General features: G+C 41.5%; 1 protein-coding gene across 4 annotated transcripts in view; it reads left to right on the plus strand.

Moving 5' to 3' along the window:
- The window catches only part of TMEM108 (transmembrane protein 108), a 303,875-nt gene that overhangs the window by 165,444 nt on the left and 113,527 nt on the right, over positions 1-24,904 (plus strand). The window lies entirely within an intron of this gene.

Here is a 24,904-nt window from a genome sequence, read left to right on the forward strand (position 1 = left end):
TCAGGTTATATTGTTGTATCCCTAGTGCAAAGCACTTTATCTACAGACAGCATTCTGGCTGAGTGTTTTAATTGACTTATTTCTTCTGCTACATTCTAATCCCTGAAACACAGATCACGTAAGGCTATTTCAGCCCGATGGAAAGTCGCCAAGACTTGCAGGGACTCTCTTATGTTCTTTTCTTATGTGTGCTCTATGGACGGTTGGCTTCTTGCCTTTTTTTTTTTTTTTTTCTCTGATAAGCTGGTTTTTTTAAGAAAAGGATTTACAGATTGAAGAAGCAATGTCATCAAGGAATGATTAACTCTGCCTTGATGGGAGAGGGAATGTTTGAAGGATAAATAGGATTTCACACACAAACACACACACACACACACACACACCTCAGAGAAGGGAAGGCAGGCTTCGTAGGAGGAGGAACAGGAATTGAAAAGGCAGAAAAAGTACCTTTTGAAGCAGCAAATTGCTTTTTGAGCTCATCTAGGCTGATCATACGTCCCAAAGTTTGATAGTATTAATATGAAGGTCATATATTATTTGGAAGGTCTTGAGTAAATTATTCTACACTTCAGAGACAAGTCTTAGGCCATGACAGGTCTGTGTTCCTAAACTGAGCAAGTATGAAAGCTAAAGAAAGAGGTTTCAATCATCATCCAGATGGCTACAGATGCCAGCTGGGTCTCAACACCTTGTAGTTTGCAAAGCTTGCTGGGATGTGCAGCTCATGCAGATCAGACAGCTCTTTGCTGGTTAGGAGGTAGATAGTGGTCCCCTCTAAACCACCCCAACTGTTGGCATGCATACACACACATTAGCTCATAAGTGTCGTCTGTGGCCAGTCACTAAGTTACACCTATATATACATTGTTCACAAACAAAACAATTTTGCCATGTCTAAAATAGACTTAAGAACAAAGAGGCAACACCAATTTAAGATGTTCTATGTAATTCTGAAAACTGATATTTTTAATTTTGGGGGGAAAAAAAAAACCCTGCACACACAGGTTGTTCATTGTTACATTATAAACTACTCCAAATGGTGGCTTAAAGCAATAATAGTCATGTATTTGCTCATGAATCTGCTACTTTGGCAGGGACTCCTGTCTCTGCAGTAGTGTCGGGGACCTAGGCTGGAATGACTCCAGTGACTGAAGGCTGGAACAGTTGAGACTAGGACAACATCTCTCTCTCCCTGAGGCCTTCTCACATGGCAGCTTTGGGCTTCATCACAGCATGGGAACCTCAGAGTGGTCAGTCCTCTTACCCAGCACCTCACCACTTTGAGGCTGGAGCAAAACCTGTAAGAATTAGCTTATGAATTAGACTTGAAAGACCTAGGATAATACTATATTAGTCAGCTTTTCATCACTATAATGAAATACTTGAGACAGACTAGCTTTATAAAGAAAAGAAGTTTGTTATTTTGGCTCATGGTTCTGTAGGTATAAGGTTTCCAGCCACAGCATGGCCTTCATGTTGGCAAAGCTCCAGGGCTTCACAGAGCATTACATGGCCAGAGACAGGGAGCATGCATGTGTGTGTATGTCTGTGTGATCTCTCCCCATCTACTTACAAAGCTAAGATTCGGTCATGAGGGCTATACCTAATGACCCATGTCACTGTAATTCATTCTCATTCACTCGCTCTCCAAAGTTCCAACCTCTGAGCAACTTTGCATCTTGCCAGAGATGTCATGTGAGGCTGAAATATCCCAGCTTCTCTCTGGATCACTGTGTCACAATCAGCAGTCACTGTGTCACTCACAGCAGCCTGTGAGACTGATGGGGGCTGAGGGATGCAGTCTTTGGCAAATAGGGTCAATTGAGATTTTAGTATTTTACTTTTATTGGGTTCAATCTCCACACCAAAAAAAAAAAAAACACTTATTAAAACTATCTCTGCCTTTTATTTCTTGGGCTGCACTCCACAGCACAGAACTGAGTGTTTTCATCTTGCCAGTGTGAGCCCTCTGGGGAAGCTGAGCACGTTTTTTATGATACCTTAGAACAAATGAAAATCTGAGGTTGGGCATGGTAATGGGAGCCTTCACAGTTATGTAAAACTCCTGCCCTTCATTTTTTTCTTTCTAAGACCTAGGTAATCACTTAGGTGTGAAGCTAGTGGAAGGAATTCCTAGGTTTTTGAACAGGGAGACCAGAGTTCAAATCCTCTCCCTACCACTCTGTATCACTTACCTTAGGTAAGTGAACGTCCGTGAACCCTCAAAGAGAAGTGAGATATGATGGCCCCACCGTGACTGAATGCATGGCAAGTAGAAGACCCCCAATGGATGCCAGTTCCCTCCAGAGAGGAAGGCAACCTCTACTGTGCATTTATATGGGATCTTCTGGTTTGCAAAGCATTTTTCCAAAATTTGATCATCACAATAATCTTATAAGGCAAGGTGGGAATTAATCATCACTGACCCCATTCAACAGAGACTCCATCGTCAAGGCCACCTTTCCCAAGCCACATCACATAAAAATGCATTGAGTAATGGAAAGCAAGAAGCATCATCACAAGCCCTTAAGAATGTGACGTTGCTGGGGTAGCACTGAGTTATGAATTAGCAGCCTGGTCTTAGCCTGAGTTCTGCATACTGGAAACTTGTTTGCATTGATTCATTGTTCAGGACTAAGGCAATTATTGTGAGTTTGTGAAAATATTAAGTTTTTGTATGCCAACATCCATTGAAATCAAGAGTTGGTTGAATACTTCAAATTAAGTAATTATATTTGGTAACTTAAGTCGGTGTAATACACCCACACACATTAGAATTTCTGAAGCCATGCTCTGTGTTATTACTAGTGCATCCTATTTGCTCCCTCCTGCATCCTCTGCATATACTGATCCCTGCTGACCACACAAAATAACTCTTCGCTCAACCCAGAGAACTGCCTGCAGGTCCATGTCTTTCAGGTGGGGGAGGGGAGGAGGAAGCTAAAGAGATTCCCGATGTGAATTTCTGTTCCTTCCTTGTAGAATTGAGAAGGGAACATATACTCTCTTTTATCTACTGGGGCATGGGTCTGTCTCAGTCTTAGATTATGCACTGGGTGGGGGGCTGGGGTTGTGGCTCACGGGTAGAGCACTTGCCTGGCACATGCAAAGCCCTGGGTTTGATCCTCAGCACCATATAAAAATAAATAAATAGAAATAAAGATTATGCACACATGCACACACACATGCACATGCACCGTATTACCTGTCTCTCTCAGACTCTCCTAGGTGTAAACAGGCAGGCTTCCCAGCTTCTATTGGTCTGGATGTCCCTGTGTGAGCCATGGGTCTAGAATCTTCAGATCATTTTTCATCCTGGGCTCACTCCTATCTTCTTTGGCCAGCTACTCTCGAGAAATGGTCTTCTTACACTTTATCTGTACCCTTATGTCATCATTTTTCACCCAGATTTCTCAACATCCCCACCCAAACCCAAAGTCATCTGGACTTGCTTTCTGCCCCATCTTGGGTGCATCTGGACGTCCGTTCCCATCGATGCCAACGTGTGAATCCATTCAAGTCTCTGTGTCCCCACTGTCTCTGCCTTGGAGAAGGGCTGCCAGGGTTCTTGCCTGGACACTGTAATAGTCTCCCTGCTTCCTGTCCTGTTCTTAAGCCTCCTTCTCATTCGCCCTCACTGGGCTTCAGAATTAGCTGCCTGTCCTCTGCATAAGCTCCCAGTGCATTCATCAAAAGCAACCGCTCTTGTGGTGTCTCCACCAAGGCCTGGGGACACCCAAGACCTTCTCAAGAACTCTTTTAGGCCCTCCCTTTCCCAACTACTCATCTTTATGAAGTCATCTTTTTTCTATATATTTGAACCAAAATAACATATCTCAACAGATTGAATGCAAAAGCTGATATGAGAACCAACTGTCTTTCACAAACCAGACATCAATGAGATTTACAAAAATATAAAGCAATGCCACCTTTTTTTTTTGGTCAGAAAATATGGCTATTTTTCACTAAAAAAAAGGTTATTTGTTAAAATGTGAAATTTTGTTGTTATTTTTAATGACTTAATTTGGAGGGGTGGGCATAATCGGGGATTGAACCCAGGGGTGCTTAACCACTGAGTCACATCCTCAGCCATTTTTTATATTTTATTTAGAGAGGGTGTCTCTCTAAATTGCTTGTGTGGGGGCCTCACTAAATTGCTGAGGCTGGCTTTGAACTCACGATCCTCCTGCCTCAGTCTTCTGAGCCACTGGAATTTGTGCCACCATGCCTGGCTGTAAATTAATATTTTTTGTTTCCCAGATTTTTTGACCTTTAATACAGTAAATATCAGTAGGTATAATCCATATAAACAAAGGCTTTTTGGAGTCCTTAGTAAAATTTAAGAATATGAAGAGGTCATGAGATAAAAATGTTAGATGATCACTAACCTAAAGGATAAATCTTTGATTTCTTAGGTTAGCATTCAAGTTAAGAGCCTGGTGGCCAACTCTCTCTCCAGCTTTGTCTCTCAGCTTTTCTACATTTCATGCCTCCTGCCCGCCCCCTACAAACAGCTCTGCCCAGAAGTTTGCCACAATGTGTTCCAGCCATCACAACTAGTGTTAGATCCTCCATAAGATGTTTAGCCCTTGGTATGCATGTGCTTGTTTTCTTGTCTTCAAGTTCCAGGGTGACCTCTGTTGCTGGTCTAGTCTAGAGCTTGAATCATAATGGGACTGAATACTGTTTTCATTTAATGACCATATTCTATCAAATCTAAGCTGTCATTCATTATAAGATACACTGTTATTTGACAAGCTTCAAAGAAAAAAAATAACTGTTGCTTGAACTGTCCCACACCATCAATTACATCTTACAATGTAGAGACACAAGCATGGACAAAATAATCAGTAGCTGGGTTGTGGCTAACCCGATAATGTAGTCCCTGAGTCTCTGTCATCAAATTCTCCTTTAGGAACCACATCTCAGCAAACCCATCTGTCTTCCCAGCTCCCACCCCAGGGAGACTCCATAGAACAAAGAATTTCCCCTTCAGAAGCTCGAGAGAGATCAGAGGAGCCAGGCCATCGCTAACTGAAGTTGGCTTGTGTATTCTGTCTTCATGGTTCATTTATCCTGATAAGGGAGAGGAAATGTCCTCTAAGATTAAACTATAACTGACATTTAGGTCCAAACAAATGTCCACTCTCAGTGGGTGAAGACGGTACAGCCCATCCTAACACTGCTGTTCTCTGTGCAGGGCTGCATTCCCTAGGCATGAGGAGGTGACAGAGACTTGCCTTTCTTTACAGGGTCTTCCTCCCTTCCTCCTCCACCAGGGAGCATTTTCCCTTGCCTTTTACACTGCCTGGTGGCAACGTTTATGGAGAGTGACAGTGAGTGACAGCCACAACTGAGGAGTTGGATTCTGGATCAAGACTGCATGAGTTCAAATCCTGACATTTCCAAATTGTCTTCACCCATTTCCATATAAAACGTGCCAATTTGAATGTGTCCCCACTGCCGACAGCTGTTGGGCTATCTGTCCCGGACCTCTTGCAAATTCATCACTGCTGACACCACTAAAGACTCGTTTCTCTGGAGAAGAGAAAAGAACAACATTGTCACAGGCTGGTGAGCTGATCTTTGCCCTTTAGTAGCAAAGACCAGCTCATCAACCTGTGGTAATGGTGACGACACACTTAGACCTCCAGTGACATCAGGGAAATGAGAGGCATCCATTTCTCTTTTTTATGCCTTTTAAATTTGCTCTTTTTAGATACATATACATTGACATACATACATATAGTATAACTTCCCATGATGTGGAGTTTCACTGATCATGTATGTGTTCATATATGAACATAGGACATTTATGTCCAGAGCTGGGATTGTAGCTCAGTGGTAGGGCGCTCGCCTAGCACTTGTGAGGCACTGGGTTGGATCCTCAGCACCACATAAAAATAAATAAATAAAATAAAAGTATTGTAAAAAAAAAGAAAAAGAAAGTTATGTCTGATTCATTTCACTGACTTTCCTATTCCCATCCCCACTCCCTTCCCTTCATTCCCCTTTGTCTAATCCAGTGAACTTGTATTCTTCCCTCCCTGCCCCCCTTTATTGTATGTTAGCACCCACATATCAGAGACAACATTTGGCCTTTGGGGTTTGGGGTTTGGCTTATTTCACGTAGCATGATAGTCTCCAGCTCCATCCATTTACTGACAAATGCCATGATTTCATTCTTATTTGTGCCTGAATAATACTTCATTGTGTATATATACCACATATTCTTTATCCAGTCATCTGTTGAAGGGCACCTAGGTTGGTTCCATACTTTAGCTATTGTGAATTGAGCTGCTATAAATGTTGATGTGGCTTCATCACTGTAGTATGCTGATTTTAAGTCCTTTGGGTATAAACCAAGGAATAGGATAACTGGGTCAAATGGTGGTTCCATTTCTTGGAGGGAAATGGATGGCATTAGAGCAGATTATGCTAAATGAAGCCAGCCAATCCCTAAAAAACAAATGCCAAATGTCTTCTTTGATATAAGGAGAGTAACTAAGAACAGAGTAGGGACGAAGAGCATGAGAAGAAGATTAACATTAAACAGGGATGAGAGGTGGGAAGGAAAGGGAGAGAGAAGGGAAATCGCATGGAAATGGAAGGTGATCCTCAGGGTTATACAAAATTGCATACAAGAGGAAGTGAGGGGAAAGGGAAAAATAATACAAGGGGGAGAAATGAATTACAGTAGAGGGGGTAGAGAGAGAAGAGGGGAGGAGAGGGGAGGGGGGATAGTAGAGGATAGGAAAGGCAGCAGAATACAACAGACACTAGTATGGCAATATGTAAATCAGTGGAAGTGTAACTGATGTGATTCTGCAATCTGTATACGGGGTGAAAATGGGAGTTCATAACCCACTTGAATCAAGGTGTGAAATATGATATGTCAAGAACTATGTAATGTTTTGAACAACCAACAATAAAAAAATAAAAATAAAAAAAGCATTAAAAAAAGACAACATGAAGCAAAACTCCACTGGCTGAAACCTTATCCCTGTCTTTGATGTTCTCCCTTAAATAAAGAGTCAGAGCCATTTTTTAACTGTTCTGTTCCAGCTCCCACCAGGACTGGAACAATCTATCAGGTGCTCTGCTTTTAAAACTAAAAAAAAAAAAAAAAAAAAAAAAAAAAAAGTTTTCTGAGGAATTTCCATTCTGCTTTCCAGAGTGGTTGCACCAATTTTCAGTGCCACCAGCAGTGTATGAGTGTGCCTTTTTCCCCACATCCTCGCCAACATTTATTGTCACTTGTATTTTTGATGATTGCCATTCTCGCTGGAGTGAGATGGAATCTCAGTGCAGTTTTAACTTGTATTTCTCTAATTACTAGAGATATTAAACACTTTTTCGTATAGTTGTTGACCATTCATATTTTTTTCTGTGACGTGTCTGTTCAGTTCCTTGGGAGGCATCCATTTCATGTCTGAAATTTGATATTTTAGCCAAGTGCAGAGGTGCAAGCCTGAAATCCCAGTGACTTGAGAGGCTGAGGCAGGAAGATTGCAAGTTCAAGGCCAGACTCAACAACTCCAAGACCCTGTCTCAAAAAGATCTGGGGATGCAGCTCAGAGGTAGAGAGCCCCTGAGTTCAATGCCCAGAACCAAATAAACCAAGAATAAATAAAATTTGGTATTTTAAACTAGTTTAATCTGATTGGCTCTGATGGGTGTTTCTGAAACCTAGCTGCATATCAGAATCTCCTACTCAGCCTTTTACAAATCCACCTGCCCAGACCCCACCCACTATCAATTAAATCAAAATCTTTGGGTCAGGGCCTTGGGCATAAGGTGATTCTGATGGGCAATAGGGGCTGAGAATGACTAACATAACTGTGCTTCTTAAACTTCAAGGTGCACTAGAACCACCTGGGGGGTGCTCATCACTGCTTGCTGGGTCCACACCCAGTTTCTGATTCAGTGGATCTGGGATGAGGCCAGGAATTTGCCTCTCTGGGTTTGCAGTGATGCTGCAGCAGGTGCAGAGGCCACACTTTGAGAATCATGGCCTCAGACTTGAGAAGGCTGTCTGGAACAGGGTCCACTGTCAACTTCCCTGCGTCACTGGGCTCATAGTGGAGAGTAGTTCCTGGAATAAAGCCAAGGTGGATTAGGGAGGCGAAAGGACCGAAGGTGCTGGAGGAGCCACAATCACAAGCGTTGTGGGTTAGGAGCTGTCAGAACTTGGAGTTTCTTGCTAGTCTTTCGGTTACACCGCAAGTGTAGTTTTTCCTCTGTTTTAAGATGCAGAGTGCACGAGGAGGGGTCTGGCTGGAGCTATAAAGCAAAGGTCGGACACCAGAGTGACTCTCCACCCTGACTCTTCATTGCTGCACACCCATTTTTTTAATTCCTTTTTTAAAAATTGATTTTATTTTTTAAATACAGGACAGTGGAATGTATTACAATTCTTATTACACATAGACAGCACAATTTTTCATATCTCTGTATATAAAGTATGTTCACACCAATTTGTGTCTTCATACATGTACTTTGAGTAATGATGTCTATCATATTCCTTCATCCTTGCTAACCCCCTGCCTACTCCCTTCCCCTCCCACCCCTCTGCCCTATCTAGAGTTCATCTATTCCTCCCATGCTCCCCCTCACTATCCCACTATGAGTCAGCCTCCTTATATCAGAGAAAACATTCGGCATCTGATTTTTTGGGGGGATTGGCTAACTTCACTTAGCATTTTCTTCTCCAGCACCATCCATTTATCTGCAAATGTCATGATTTTATTCTCTTTTATTGCTGAGTAATATTCCATTGTGTATAGATGCCACATTTTTTTAATCCATTCATCTACTGAAGGGCATCTAGGTTGGTTCCACAGTTTAGCTATTGTAAATTGTGCTGCTATAAACATTGATGTGGTTGGCTGCATGCCCATTTTATAACTCAATTTTATAAGGCTATTTCTTCCTCACATTGGTGGCTCATTTGTAAATCAAAAATTTGAGGCTGGATTTTTCCCCCCATTATGAAAAGACTCACATATGTTCTCTAGAGAGAATGGGTCTCTGTAGTTCAGAAGGGTCTCTGTAGTTAGCAAGTGCCCCTTTGCAGTGACCTTAATCCAGGAGGTGTAGACACACCCTGTTCTTAAAGGTATCCTGTGGATTGAATGCCTTTTACATTTTCGATGGTGATCTTTAGATTTGCCCTAAGTCACCAATATTCTTGCAGCTAAAACAAAACCTTAATGAGACCTTCTCATTATGAGCAATACTAGTGAAGACTGAAAAATAAAATATTCTTAAGAAATTCAAACTTTTCGACTTTTGCGTACATCCCATTTCCCCCTTGGTGGGGAGTGTGGCTGAAGGAAGCCTGCTCACATTTAGGAGAGCTGTTGACTTCCACCAATTTATTTTTTTTTAATTTTTTTTATTGTTGGTCGTTCAAAACATTACATAGTTCTTAATATATCATATTTCACAATTTGATTCAAGTGGGTTATGAACTCCCATTTTTACCCCGTATACAAACTGCTGTATCACATCAGTTACACTTCCATTGATTTACATATTGCCATTCTAGTGTCTGATGTATTCTGCTGTCTATCCTATTCTCTGCTATCCCCCCTCCTCTTCCCTCCCCTCCCCTCCCCTCTTCTCTCTCTACCCCCTCTACTGTAAATCATTTCTTCCACTTGTATTATTCTTCTCTTACCCCTCATTTCCTCTTATATGTAATTTTGTATAACCCTGAGGATCACCTTCCATTTCCATGCAATTTCCCTTCTCTCTCCCTTTCCCTCCCACCTCTCATCCCTGTTTAATGTTAATCTTCTTCTCAAGCTCTTCATCCCTACCCTGTCCTTGGTTACTCCCCTTATATCAAAGAAGTCATTTGGCATTTGTTTTTTAAGGATTGGCTAGCTTCGCTTAGCATAATCTGCTCTAATGCCATCCATTTCCCTCCAAATTCTATGATTTTGTCATTTCTTATTGCAGAGTAATACTCCATTGTGTATAAATGCCACATTTTTTTTATCCATTCATCTATTGAAGGGCATCTAGGTTGGTTCCACAATCTTGCTATCGTGAATTGTGCTGCTATGAACATCGATGTAGCAGTGTCCCTGTAGCATGCTCTTATTAGGTCTTTAGGGAATAGACCGAGAAGGGGAATAGCTGGGTCAAATGGTGGTTCCATTCCCAGCTTTCCAAGAAATCTCCATACTGTTTTCCAAATTGGCTGCACCAATTTGCAGTCCCACCAACAATGAACAAGTGTACCCTTTTCCCCGTATCCTCTCCAGCACTTGTTGTTGTTGGACTTCATAATGGCTGCCAATCATACTGGAGTGAGATGGTATCTTAGGGTGGTTTTGATTTGCATTTCTCTGACTGCTAGCGATGGTGAGCATTTTTTCATGTACTTATTGATTGATTGTATGTCCTCCTCTGAGAAGTGTCTGTTCAGGTCCTTGGCCCATTTGTTGATTGGGTTATTTGTTATCTTATTGTCTAATTTTTTGAGTTCTTTGTATACTCTGGATATTAGGGCTCTATCTGAAGTGTGTGGAGTAAAGATTTGTTCCCAGGATGTAGGCTCCCTGTTTACCTCTCTTATTGTTTCTCTTGCTGAGAAAAAACTTTTTAGTTTGAGTAAGTCCCATTTCTTGATTCTAGTTGTTAACTCTTGCGCTATGGGTGTCCTATTGAGGAATTTGGAGCCCGACCCCACAGTATGTAGATCATAGCCAACTTTTTCTTCTATCAGACGCCGTGTCTCTGATTTAATATCAAGCTCCTTGATCCATTTTGAGTTAACTTTTGTGCATGACGAGAGAAAGGGATTCAGTTTCATTTTGATGCAAATGGATTTCCAATTTTCCCAGCACCATTTGTTGAAGATGCTATCTTTCCTCCATTGCATGCTTTTAGCCCCTTTATCAAATATAAGATAGTTGTAGTTTTGTGGATTGGTTACTGTGTCCTCTATTCTGTACCATTGGTCCACCCGCCTGTTTTGGTACCAGTACCATGCTGTTTTTGTTACTATTGCTCTGTAGTATAGTTTGAAGTCTGGTATCGCTATACCGCCTGATTCACACTTCCTGCTTAGCATTGTTTTTGCTATTCTGGGTCTTTTATTATTCCATATAAATTTCATGATTGTTTTATCTATTTCTACAAGAAATGCTGTTGGGATTTTGATTGGCATTGCATTGAACTTATAGAGGACTTTTGGTAATATCGCTATTTTGATGATGTTAGTTCTGCCTATCCATGAACAGGGTATATTTTTCCATCTTCTAAGGTCTTCTTCTATATCTCTCTTTAGGGTTCTGTAGTTTTCATTGTATAAGTCTTTCACCTCTTTTGTTAGGTTGATTCCCAAGTATTTTATTTTTGGGGGGGATATTGTGAATGGAGTAGTTGTCCTCATTTCCGTTTCAGAGGATTTGTCGCTGATATACAGGAATGCATTTGATTTATGCGTGTTGATTTTATATCCTGCCACTTTGCTGAATTCATTTATTAGCTCTAATAGTTTCTTTGTAGACCCTTTTGGGTCTGCTAGGTATAGAATCATGTCATCTGCAAATAGTGATAATTTAAGTTCTTCTTTTCCTATTTTTATGCCTTTAATTTCTTTCATCTGTCTAATTGCTCTGGCCAGTGTTTCGAGGACTATGTTGAACAGAAGTGGTGAGAGAGGGCATCCCTGTCTTGTTCCAGATTTTAGAGGGAATGCCTTCAATTTTTCTCCATTCAGAATGATGCTGGCCTGTGGCTTATCATAGATTGCTTTTACAATGTTGAGGTATGATCCTGTTATCCCTAATTTTTCTAGAGTTTTGAACATAAAGGGATGCTGTACTTTGTCGAATGCTTTTTCTGCATCTATCGAGATGATCATATGGTTCTTATTTTTAAGTCTATTAATGACTTCCACCAATTTAAATGTTAGCTCATCGTGGGTAAATCCAATTTTCTATACAAAAGTACCTCTGCTAGGACTTGGATTTAAAGGATGTACTTTGAGCTATCCTTTCTTCATTTACAATATATGACTCATTTTTCTCAATTATAAAATGTAGATGACGAGTATAATATCTACCTTGAGGATTATGAGAGTTAAATGAGAAAGGTATAAAAACATTTTATAGGGGCTGGGGATGTGGCTCAAGCGGTAGCGCGCTCGCCTGGCATGCGTGCGGCCCGGGTTCGATCCTCAGCACCACATACCAACAAAGATGTTGTGTCCGCCAAGAACTAAAAAATAAATATTAAAAAATTCTCTCTCTTTCTCTCTCTTTCTCTCCCCCCTCTCTCACTCTCTCTTAAAAAAAAACATTTTATATATTGCAAAATGACTCCAAAATATGGGTTGCTGTTTTATTGCTGTCTTAAATAACTTCATTCTTATTTGCTTTGCAAGTCCTGGTTTTTTGGGTTTTTTTTAAACAGTCTGAATGTTCTTACTCAGATGCAAGTTCAGGAGACTCTTCGCTAATCCACAAAAAGCTCATGAACTGTGTGATTTTAACTGTGTAACCTTATTTGTCAGGATCTGGCAAAATCCTGGGAGATTTTTCTGAATAAGAGAAAATTGAACAGAGTTTTTAAAATTAAAAATAATGATTTTTTTAGCAATTCTTTATATTAGCTTTATAATAAATCTCTGAACGTTTTCTGAAACATTTAATCATTGCCTTGACAAACATGATTGACCCTGGGGAATCCTCAGACTGCAACCAAGCAGCCTCCAAACCAAAACACCTTGCCTTTGCAACATCTTTATTCATTTCCTCCATCTCCCTGCCCTTTCTTTGGGTCATTTCCATCAACAGGCTCGCTCTGCTCCTTGTTCTTTATCCTAGTAGTGTTGGAGTCTCTCTCCTCTCAGGGATAAATCCTTAATCTGCTACAGGTGTCCTACCAGCACCTCACAGGTGAATTTCTTTGCTCTCGGTGAGCTAGGCCCTCACCGGGGAACCCCATGAGCTAAGGCTGGCTTGGTACGCATTTCCTTCTGAGTGCCTTCATCACTTTCCCCTTCTGTCAAATGGACATGTGTATTAGTTTTCTATGGATGCTGTAACAAATTACCACAAACTTAATGGTGTGAAATATTTTTTTTCTCTCCCAGAGGAAAAAGAAGGCCCAAATCAAAGTGATGGGGTCCCTACTCCCACAGAAGGCTCTGAGAGAAAATCCTTCCTTGACTCTTCCATTCCAGTGGTTCCACACATCCTTGTCCTACAGCGACATGAGTCCAGTCTCCACCCCACCTTCACATGGCCTTCTCCTCTTCTCCATGAGCCTCTCTCTTAGAAGGACACTTGTCAGTGGACTTGAGGCTCACCTGGATAACCCAGCACAACGTCATTTCAATATCCTTAGCCTCCTTATATCTTCAAAGACCACTTCCAAGGTTAAAATGTGGACACACATCTTTTAGGAGATCACTGTCATAAGGCTGTCAAGCCCTTAGCAAGTGCCTCTTTCAAAGTAGGTTCTCAGTAAGCAGTGGATGTGGGGAAGAGTGGGTAGGGGGTATGAGGAAGCAAATCTGGTAAGATTCCGCAGCCTCTTGGAGAAGTTGGACCATAAAGTGAGGGCAGCAGAGGGCTATCAGGGGATAGAGGGCTGAGTGTTTTATAAAACAGTGACTTGAGCTGGTCTAAAAGCTTCAGGGAAGGGTCTGCAGGGTCCACGTGCTGTCAGGATGTGAGCTTCAAGGGACTCGAGATGCATATGGATGCAGAGCCTCAAGCCAGGGACAAGTCTGGCTGTGATTCTCACACCCGTGTGGAACTCCTGCGCTCAGGGTCTGTTTTCTGCCCTTGCCAACCAGTGCCATGGCTGTGTCCACAATTGTGCCCCGGTAATAAGAAGAGGCAAGAATGGAATCCCCTGTCCAGAGACCAGTGAGTCCCATTAACACTGAACATAACTATTGATTCCCTGCGATGTTTTCTCAAAGTCAGACTCTCTTTGTGCTCACAGCTGTAGAGTCTGCTAATTGTACTGTCGTTCAGAAGAGAACCCCCGGGCCCTCTTTAATGGGGGGAAAATGCAGTAGTTTACTCTGAAAGCCTTGATGAGATGAAGAAAGGAGTGTGTCCCCAAAAAGGCAGAGAAGCAAGGAGCCAAGAGTTACCCAGAGAGGGCACAGGTACCTGCCAGGTCATGACTAGCATCCCTGGTTGCAGGAGGGGACATTGAGAGGGACAGGTTAGCAGCTCTAGAGTGAGGCACTTAAGCAGAGGTAGTCTGGAGGGCGTAAGGAGGCGGGGACAGCCCTCAAGCCTGGGGTGGGGCCAGCCGGAGTGGCTGGGCATCCTTCTTGTCTGAACTCACTAGAACCACCTCTAAGAAGCTTTCACACAATGTGGGAGAACTTCTGAAGGAAGAAAAGGAAGCTCAGACAAATTTAGTCACATTATGTCATCATAGTTATTTTGCCCCATAGCCAGTGAAGAACAATTGAGCTAAAAAAAAATAAATAAATAAAACACAATAACTTCTTTAAATAAGCAACCTATAGACATTTTATAGGGAACCTAAATGTGCCATATTTTCACCCAAAAAAATTGTTCTATTGCTATCAGGATATTCCTTTCTCTTTGGGCAAGTGTCGTACATAGGTTGGGAAGCCACCTTGAAACAGATCTGAGGGGAAGAGTCCTGTGAAGTGACTTGCAAAGAGGGGTTCCCAGGAGTAACCCATGGGGTGTGGAGGAGTGGGCATGGTAGGGGCAGGAGGCCCCGCAAGGATGCAGTGTCAAGATGGACTCCAAGATGGACTCTGGCCTGTTCTGTCTTGTGAGCTCTGCTAAGGGTGCAAGTCACACCTTCGACTTGTCTGCATTGTGGGTGACAAGAGTTGGGGTTTTACGGTCCTGGATCTGTTGATCACTGCTTAAGAAACTAAGGGTTACTATACAAACACTTACCATGAGTGACTTCCCTGTTGATACATCTAAGACCTGCAAAGCATTTGGAACAGTACCATAAATCCTGGGCCATTATTTATTTCAATCATTGTCACCTCTTCTCCTACTCCTCCCATTTGAGCATCAAGTAAAAGCTCAGTTCTCTGCCATTTCCGAGAGCTGGTTCTAATTCTAATGCACCATTATGAATCCAAACGCTGCACCTCCCTCTTCTCCTCTGAGAACCCCAACTCTAAGTCTCCCTGTCTGAGAACCAGGCTGGAGGTACCATCTGAGTCTAGAGGTGGCTGATTAAGGGCTGATTATTAAGCACTCTGCCATGTGCCCCTGGGTTAGAGATGTAATTGAAATTCCCTCTGGTTGTATCCCAGGGGCTTCTCCTCTGTGTTATTAGATTGTAGTGATAAATGAGCGCAACCAGGTATTTTATTCTCTCCCTGGAGATGTGGCTGTTCTAGACGTGGTAGCCTTGGGTGGTCCAGATTGTCAGGCAAGACTCTCTCAGAGAGATCAGAGCTATGATTTTATGTTAGTGCAATTTGATAGCCAGACAACACAAACCACATAGATCATTTTCAGTTCTCTAAAAATCATATTTGAAAAAGTGAGAAACAATGAGTGTTGTCAACTCAAATAACACTTTTGATTTAACCCAGTATATCCAAATTATGATCATTTCAACATGTAATCAACATAAAAAAATTACTAGTGAGTTATTTTTTCCTTCTTTTTTATGGACCATGCCTTTGAAATCTCATATGTCATTTGTACTTACAGAACGTCTCCACTTAGACACTACATTTTTATCAGAAATATTCAATCGGCATTTAGATGTCCTGAAATCGGTATTTGGAGAAATAGATTTATATTTGTCAACATTTTCTGATAAGTGAATTAGTTTTTTTTAGATTTTTTTTTTTAAGATTAAATAAAATTTTAAAAATCAGTTTCTCGGTCACAATGGCAACATCTCAAGCGCTCAGCTTACGGTGGCCAGTGCCTACAGGGGTCTGTATTAGTTGCATCAGACTCTAGGCTTTGAAGTTCCTTGGCCCCACGTGCCCTGTGTCAGGCTTGATGGCACAGAGCCTGGCACGTGAAGCCCACAGAGGCAGCACACCCAGGCCGGCTGCCAGGAACCAATGGCCGCAACTCTAGCCCATTAACTTCTTGGCCTTCATGCTGAAAGAGAGGGGTTAGAGAGTCCATTGAAGATCTTGAGTGTTAAGTTGCTTTATTCTGATTTGTTCTCAAATCAGAGAATTCTCACAGCATTTTCCAGGGTTGAACACAGAACATGGGGTGCACATGCAGGTGCCTCTGGGTGCATCCCAGGACTTAGCAGAGAGAGAGAGAATCACACACAGCAGAGGACCTGACTCCAGAACAGTCCTCCTGAAGTGGCCGTATCTCACATGCACCCACCCCATGGAGGCACAGAGAGCTAATCTGCAGGCAAAGGCTGAGTCTCAGATCTCCTGTGAGGCCCTTAACTAACGAGGGGCACTTTTAAGAAGAGGATGTGGACATCCACCCCCTTAGAAGACTTCATGCTGATTAAATGCTGATTCTACCAGAAGCTGGGCGGGGGGGGGGGGGGGACTTTTCATGATGTGTGTGTCCCTTGGGAGAAGAACAAGGGGCAGCCTTATGTTCTGAAACATCCGATGTCACAGGCTTCTGTCATGGCTCTAAGTTAATTACCAAATGACAGTTCTTCTCTGCTAAAGCCATCGGTATACTGACTCTAATTGAGATGTCCAGCCCGCACATGCCCAGATCTCCAGGGTGCCTGACAAGTGGACAAAAGCTGGGGTCTGTCATGGGGAAATTGACCTCAAGTAACATCTTTGATCACAATAATTTGCAGGTTAGCTCTTTCCCAAATGAGCAAGCTATCAAGGATGGACTCCTTATTAGACAGCCCTACATTAAATCCCCTCTCTGTAGCCCCTGGTTGGCACTAGGCCATTTAGTACCCTTCTATTTTCATTGTCTTTCTACACATTTTTGTTTTGTGGGGGGCGTGGATACTGGGGATTGAACTCAGGGACACTCGACCACTGAGCCATGTCCCTAGCCCTGTTTTGTATTTATTTAGAGGCAGGGCCTCACTGAATTGCTTAGTGCCTCAATGTTGCTGAGGCTGGCTTTGAACTCACAATCCTCCTGCCTCAGCCTCGAAGCCGCTAGGATTTCAGGCATGCACCTCCACGCTGGCTTTCAACACTTTGATGAAAAACTTTTATGTGACAAGCATTATACAAGACGTGAGCTGTCTCTTAAGAGCTCACAGGCTGGTGGAGAGAGAACCTTCCCACAGAGGCCTGGGTACAGATGCCATCCCTTACCATCCTTCATCCTACAGAGCAACTGCTGAGTGTCTGGCTCTGCGGAGAACTCCAGGGGAAGGAAGAGATAGAAGACATAATCTCTGCTCTCCAGAAGCTAATAGTATAATCACCATGACAGGTACAGAATATCAAAAGAAAAAGATAGGACATTACAGGACATAGTAAGAAGCCCATGTCTTAAATCCAGCTGAACTAGCAACAAAGATGACATTTTGATCCCCTTTCTGACTTTTCTATGTACCTAATTGGTTCTGAAGTGGGAGAAAGGTGAGGATTATTCCCCATAACCAATATGACAACCAAAGGAGACTGGCAGCAACAGGCCTTTGGTACTTTATTAAATTATTTCCCCTCCAAGATGCCACGTATTCCTCCTAGATAGGCATATTTTAGCATCATGTTATTAGTAAGAAAATGCAAACCCAAAAGTCAAGAATTAAGCTCCAGATCCTAGAACGAGGAACTTGAACCATGATCTTTTTTGGGGGGGGGAGGGATGGAGGGTACCAGGGATTGAACTCAGGGTCACTCTACCACTGAGCCACATCCCCAGCCCTATTTTGTATTTTATTTAGAGACAGGGTCTCACTGAGTTGCTTAGTGCCTCACTTTTGTTGAGGCTGCCTTTGAACTCGCGATCCTCCTGCCTCAGCTTCCCAAGCGGCTGAGATTGCAAGCATGTACCACCATATCCAGCTCATGATCCTCGTACTCCAAGTCCAGTGTCTTTTCCAGAATGGCACTTTCTCTCATATTCCCCCAAGTTCCAACCCATGCACATGGAGATCCTGTGCAATCCCTGGAGGAGAGTTACTGTCAGATCATGGCTGCTGCTTGAAGGTTTTGCAACTTTAGCCAGCACCCTGCTCCACCTTCCCCTTGCAGTGAGCCTTGCCTTGATTTATTTAGCTTTTTGGTCGTTGGTCTTTTCATACCCCTGATCCCAGATCTGTTTGAAGAAATAAAACAAACAGAATAGAGGCATTGGCTCACCAGTCAGATATTGGCTGGGTAGTATTTGGGAAAGAAGTGTTGCATCCCAAAGGCATTGGGCCATTCCCTGTAACCAGCTGATGAATCTGTAGCTCATTTTAACCTCATTATTTTTTGGTTAGCAAGCTCTGGTGGTGCCGTCCTTATGGCTATATTTTTAGAAGTCTTACATTATTATAGCAACTGTGAAAAAGAAGGAGAAAAGAAATCTGGCTCCCAACATAACATCCTCTTAATTGTTTCTGGAATTAAATTTGTCTCCATCCAACCCTCAAATGAGCCCCAGGCCTGCTGCTGACTGAATGTTCTTACCCTTGCATGGTGACTGAGAAGCTGCCAGGTGACAAGAGATGCTTCAGGGGACCGGTGGTGGTGGTCCTCCTCATCCAGTTTATTCTGGGTACCCACTGGGCCTTCTCCCCCTCCTGCCCTACTGCTGTCTCCCAGGCCCTCACGAGGGCAGGTGGAGTATATCTTCAGGTTCACTTTCTCCATCCCCTGCTTCAGACCTCTGCCTTGCTTTCTCCATTCCACACTCCAGTTTTCTGCAGACAGTAGAACCTCGGGAGTACCCACCGAATCCCTGCCAGCATCTTCCCAAGGCAGCTAGACTCTCTTTTCCTTAAACTCTTAGCACTAAGGTCACCCAGAACTTTGATGGGAAAGCAGACCAGGTCTGGATCTCTGGGTATTGCCCAAGTTCAGATTCCACAGCTGAGCTCTGGTTACCTTCCCTGATTAATGCCGAATATTCCACATCTCTATGGGCCTGATGAGCCGGCCTTACCAAGTCATCAACAGCAATGTTGTCTGCACAGAGTTAGCTTCCCCCAGCTGCTCTCAAGCTTGACCTTGGCTCTTTCATGAGAGCCCGGGTTCATGGCTGAGGGGTAGTGCTTGGGTCCACACACCCTGCTGCCGCACCCTTTGCCACAGCAAAGGAGATCAAGGAGTCAGAAAAGGGCTCATAGTGGAGTCCAAAGTGGTTATGGAGAGATAGGGAATTAGATCAGGGATGTGGACGGTTAGAGACGGAGGCAAGACAAAAAGGAAGAAAAATGAGAGAGATTTAGAGTTAAGAGGACAGAGTTTTTTAGAGCTACCTTCACTCTCACAGAGATCATAATGATGTGGACAGATGTAAGTCATTCTTTTTTCTTCCGTAGTGAATATAATTTCCACATTAGAGTAAAAATCCTTAGAAACCCACCACGTAGTTGTCTGAACATCTCCATGGTTTGGCATTTGGTGATTTGCAAATATCTTACAAAACCTCACAGATTGATCATGGAGGGTACCTCTACTAAGGTGATAGCTTAGAATAAATTGCAGCAGCGGACCAGGGTAAGTGAATGTACCAGAAGCCAAAGGTGTCTCAAGAAATGTAAAGCCTAAAGTGAATTAAAGGGGCACCAGATCATCCTTGAATAACAAAGTTCCTCATATTTGCTGAGTCTGGGAGTCAGCAAGAGAACTACTTGTTGTACTGAATTATTTATATCAGAACAAAAGCAGAGTCCCGGAAGCAGCCAGACCTTAGTGATGTGTTTACAAGTTCAACAGAAGCTCCTACGTAGTGACATCAGTTTTTCTGAGTCTTTCTTTAGTTGTTGTCCTGGCCACTCAAATGCCTGGTGAGATAACTCTGCTCGTCTGTTTCCCCAAAGTGCTGACATTTCAGAGGTGTGTTCATCCGACTGGGAACCTGGCTCTAGGAAGCACCCTCATCTTCAATTGACGTTCTTTTTTTAAAAAAAAAATTATTTTTTAGTTTTAGATGGACACAATATCTTCATTTTATTTGTATGTGGTGCTGAGGATCGAACCCAGTGCCTCACGCATGCCAGGTGAGCGCGCTATCACTTGAGCTACATCCCGAGCCCCTTCAATTGACGTTCTTTAGTGTATAAATTTTCTTTCAAGGAATAGAGAACTTTTAAACTTTTGAATAACAACAAGTGATTTTCATGTGTACAGTAGAGAATTTTTTAATAAAGAAGTTTTAATCTATGAAAAATACAGTAGTTTTATGTACTTGAAGCTAAATGAAATGTTTTCTTGGGATGTCAAGAGACTACTATCCAATAATCTAGAAATAGAGTTTAATAAATATTTAATAGGCAATAACACTTAGAATGGGCTAACTAGAAAAGACCACATTCTGTCATTATTTATGTTTCTTTGGTAAGATTTCCCTGTGTTGTGTGACCCCAATCTGCTGATCCAATGGGATTCAGGGATGATTTTTTAGATATACTAGTTCTTACCACTGTCCCATGGAATTCCAATATTGCACTGTTTTATTAGTAATTTTCTGTTGTGGAGTTCTGTTATCATCTCCTATGCTATTGATGAGGGTGCCCTTGAAATTACATGATTGACCAGAAGCACCTGGATTTCAAGTTTTGATAGAACTTTGGGGAAAATATCGCTGTTCACAGATTGAAATGCTAAAAGAGGAAGGAAAGTGTGATTCACTTCAATTTTTCCTGCTAGAATAGTATTAAAAGAGTTGGGAAAACTTCTAGGTTTAAGAGATAAATGAAAACAGGGTCACCACTTGAGGTCACTCACGTTGTGTCCTGCACAAAGTAAGGGCATCGTATACGTTTATATGGTGTCAGCAATGCCTTCCTGGAGTTAATGGGTCTCATCTGTAAAGGACCTGAATGAACACTTTAGCAGTGAAGTAATTAGGAAAGCAATAACATTTTAAACAGTTCATGATGCTGGACCTGTAAGCTCTTCCAGCTGATAACTTACCCTTTAGGTTTTCTGGGTATAAGTTCTGGTCAAACTTTTCTTGAAAGGGTTTGTTGCAGGAGCTCCTGTTCTGCCCCAGAAATACCACAGAAAACAAGAAGAGTAGTTCTATGGCAGAAACATTTGTCTGAGAATCAGAAATAGCACAACTGGCACTGTTATTCACTTGCTATTGACCATTTCACCTTCCTGGACCTGAATTTACCATTTATAATGACCTCAGTTTACCTACCTATAAAAAGAGCATCAAGTTATCCATAAAGTTGTTCCTACTCTTGTCTATGATTTTCAAAATGAGTGGATGTTTTATTCTTAAAAGAAATAAAAAATCGTTCCTGAGTGTCAACAGATCTGCAGGTTGGGATCACAGAACACAGGAAAAGTTTACCAAATACATAAATATGGTATGTGGTCTTTTCTAGTTAGCCCATCCCAGGTGTTGCTGCTTATTAAACATTTATTAAACTCTATAACTCTTTCGGTATGTTCAAATTTATATGGAAAATAGAAACATGCTACCCCTTCTGATAGACTCTTCGAATTCTAAATCTGTCTGTAGGAAGATTCCTTATTGCTAATGGTTACTTTACTTTCACTCGTTTTCACTGTTTACCACGTTATCATTGGTTGGCTGTTAGTCATCTTCAAAAATGCACTCAGTGCATCTCCTGTGCATGTTGCACAATTATAGTCATTTTGAGTTCAAAAGAAAATAAAAGAAAAATGATAATAGGCCTGACCTCACAGAGCTATGCCTAATTCCAAAAGGTGTGGGAAGAAGCTCATTGGAAAGGTAATTTTAAAGGCTAGATTATAAACCTGACTGCAACATCACTGGGAGTCCTAAACATGCTGTGTGTTCTTCCTATGCAAGAACATATAAAAGGTTTTCAATAAATATTTGCAGGTTGTGGCAGAGGAAGCCAGTGAACAAATCTGTCGATGACTGTCGTGGCTTTTGGTGGAATAAAGTAACATCAAGAGTCTTCCCTTGAGAATTGGAAACCACAAACAGGCTATCCACTGGTTTGGCTTTTGAATTATTATTGCATATGCAATATGGGCAACTCCAAGAAGAATGTAAATAAAAATAGTCCCAGTGGCTGGTACCTTCTGAGATTCAGCCAAAACAAATGGAAATCCTTTGGGTAAGAAAGCATCTTCAATAGAGCAACAGCCTCAGAATGCCTACAGATTAACTTCAGCCGGATATGAGCTCTTGATAGAAAGTTACCAAAATTACCAAAGATATAGGGAACAAGGTATGGTAAGCAAGAGTCAACAAAAGAGGGATTGTTTAATTAATTGAGATTGCCAAGAACTTCAAATATTAGAATTATCATGTAGCAATAATGAACTAACTGGCATCCTCATAATTGATTGGTGTTTAATAAGTTACCCCAGAACTAAATGTCATAAAATATCTATTAATTTTGCTCACAGATTTTTCTGGGTCACTTCTACAAGGAGATCAGAATGGTCCAGCCAGGTTTGAGAAAAGGAAAAACAGACTTTACCTCTTCATGAAGATTGTAAAGCTTCTGAGAGAGAACTTGGAACTAGAAATATTGTTGCAGCCATTTTAGAAAAAGACAACCTGTCACATTAAATCACAAAATCAAACAGATAAAAGATACAAACAGAGTGGAGAGGGTTCATGAAATAATAGACTGTCAAAATTGACCAGCCAGATTTGACAAAGAGAACCAGCTAGAACTTATAGAATAAAATAAAATAACCATTTGGAATTTAAAACTGAGCAGATAAATGAAATAGCAAATTGACCACATTAAAAACAATCAATTTTAAAACACAGAGCTTAAGAATTTACCTGAAGTATATTATGGAGAAATAAGAAGATAAAAATACTTGAAAGAGTGATTGGAATATGATGAAAATACAAGGAGACCTAACACAGGTATAATTGGGGACTCAGAAAACAGAGACAGTGGGGGAGAAGAAGTATTTGAAGACTTAATGACTTAGAATATTTTCTAGGACATGTGAGAGATACTCAGATTGTGGGAGTACTGTGAGTCCCAAGAAAAAAATAAATAACAAGAGCTATCTGCCTAGATATATAAACAATAAAACTGCAAATAAAATCTTAAAAGCAACCAGAGGAAAATGTTCCTTATAAAGGAGTAACATTTAAACTTATGATTAACTTCTCAGCAGAGACTGTGGGTAATCCAGGGAATCCAGCAGACATCCAAAGTCAATGAAAGACAGCTTTAAAGTGCTGGTAGGAAATAACTACCAACTTGGAATTAAGGAGCCAATGAAATAATCTTTATAGTATGAAGGCAAAAATCAGCATTTTTAATTTTTTGGTAGAGCATTTTCATAGGTGACCCTTATTTCTAAAAGATAGGTGTCAGGAAGAAGAAAAACTTTCTCAGAAGTTTCAGTGGAAGAAGGAATATCAAAGAAATTGGCAAGTGTGGGCATCAAGCATTTTTTTGTATTGAAGCAGGTGACAATGACTAATTTGTAAGGTTCAAGAAAAGCAAGACTAAGAAAGTGTGCTAAACAGTAACAGCATTTAAGTTCAGATGGTTGAACAGAATCAGTCTTTTAAGTTTCTTGTATCACTCAAGAAGATAGAAAATTCATTAGTTAACTTAGACTTTGTGAAGTGTAGTTATGGCAGAATTTCAAGGGAACCACTAATAGAACAGAAATAAAATTCATAACTTCCAAACCAGTAGAACAGCACCACTGGAATTAAAAAAAAAAATCTTTAGTCCCAACAAGGGCAACCGAGAAGGGAGAGAAATAGATACAGAGAGCATTGATAAATAAGGCAAGGCAGAAATAAATCCAGATATCAGTAAGCACAGTAAATATAAATGGACCAAACTAACCAGTTAAATGCTCCAATAACTCACTCTATAAGATTATCATATCCTTAATGCAAAAGCTAGAAAAGGATACTATGAGCAAGGGAAATTGCAGGGTCAGTCTTACTGATGACTCTGGTAGTAGAGTCACAGATTGGTGGGAGGGATGATGAACCTGAAAGCTATGAAGGACCCAGCACCTGTCTCATCACCCCTGATGTCAAAAGCCTGCAAGGACACACTGAGCCTGCTTCTAGTTTATTTCTAGGGTAGAGGCGACAGGATATCTTCACTGATCACATCTCACGTGAGGCTGTCTCTTAATATTCATGACCCGAGTCTGTACAGTGCCTTTATTATATAACAGTACCTCTTTTACGACCAAACATGTCAGACTGGTGAGTAATGAGGTGCTTGTGAGGGTTGTTGAAGGATTAACTATAGACACAACCAATCCAAGAGTTGCAGGAGATGAGACACCATCATAAAGAATTTATCAAAGTGATTCATCTTTGTTGCTGTAGACAGATTACATTCTCATTCTGCTCTGAAAGTTTATAGCTAATCTCAGAGTAGTTGCAAATGTATTATTAATAATCCTTAGGAAAGCAATACATGGTAGCACTGTTTAAGCATTGCTCATGCACAGAAATTTGAAATGGTGGAACCTGACCTCATAATTAACACTGCCTCCTGAAACTCGATTCCCCTGGAGCAAAACCTAAAGAAGTGGTTCTCCCTCTGAATACAGAGGATCCACCTGTCCTCTGTTCAATGATACCTTAAAACTGAAATTGGAAAATCAGGGTAAAGTTAAAAACCTAGATATGCATCCTCCTCCTGCTACTTTGAAAGCAATTATTGAGTGAAGGGGCACAGGAGGTCATAGTGGCGTTAGTTGGTGTATCTGAACTGGGTAAGGAGATGCTCCTAGTTGTAAATTTCAGCCAATACCTGCAACGAGAGAGATAAGCGCAGGCACTTTTCACAAACTATACCCATTTGGAATAAGTCAGAGGCATGGACG

Source organism: Spermophilus citellus (assembly GCF_964194105.1).
Source record: "Spermophilus citellus genome assembly, chromosome: 7".
Classification (NCBI taxonomy): domain Eukaryota; kingdom Metazoa; phylum Chordata; class Mammalia; order Rodentia; family Sciuridae; genus Spermophilus; species Spermophilus citellus.